Source organism: Rhinoraja longicauda, chromosome 8 (genome assembly GCF_053455715.1).
Source record: "Rhinoraja longicauda isolate Sanriku21f chromosome 8, sRhiLon1.1, whole genome shotgun sequence".
NCBI lineage: Eukaryota > Metazoa > Chordata > Chondrichthyes > Rajiformes > Arhynchobatidae > Rhinoraja > Rhinoraja longicauda.
The window spans coordinates 66,834,097-66,835,006 of NC_135960.1; positions in this window are offsets into that span (position 1 = coordinate 66,834,097).

The window sequence follows — 910 nt, forward strand, 5'->3', positions numbered from 1 at the left end:
TCCTCCTTCCCAGATCTCCCTCTATCTTCCTGTCTCCACCTATATCCTTCCTTTGTCCCACCCCCGACATCAGTCTGAAGAAGGGTCTCGACCCGAAACGTCACCCATTCCTTCTCTCCCGAGATGCTGCCTGACCTGCTGAGTTACTCCAGCATTTTGAGAAGGAATGGGTGACGTTTCGGGTCGAGACCATTCTTCAAACTCATTAAGAAACTGTTTTAAATGTTTTACAGAGTGTAAAAACAAGTCAGACCATACTCAAGATGAAAACAGTTGAAATACTTTTTAAGATTTATTTTTGAAAGGAATCCATGACATTTAAAAATCCATGGTATTTATGTGAGGAAATAATATAATTCTAACATGAGTTTTTTTTAGGCAAAATAACTTGCTCAATAGTAACCCAAGGCAGAATTATTGATTAATTCTAAATCAATATTAAATTTTGATTTAGTCCTCAAAGCATAACATTCACAGGGTATTTAACAGGAAGACTGGTTTGTACATAGCTTATGTTAGGTGATTCCCCTCAATGCAACAACCCAGCTTGTGGGGACAGACAGAATCAATAGACAATAGACAATGGACAATAGGTGCAGGAGTAGGCCATTCAGCCCTTCGAGCCAGCACCGCCATTCAATGCGATCATGGCTGATCACTCCCAATCAGTACCCCGTTCCTGCCTTCTCCCCATACCCCCTCACTCCGCTATCCTTAAGAGCTCTATCCAGCTCTCTCTTGAAAGCATCCAACGAACTGGCCTCCACTGCCTTCTGAGGCAGAGAATTCCACACCTTCACCACTCTCTGACTGAAAAAGTTCTTCCTCATCTCCGTTCTAAATGGCCTACCCCTTATTCTTAAACTGTGGCCCCTTGTTCTGGACTCCCCCAACATTGGGAACATGTTTC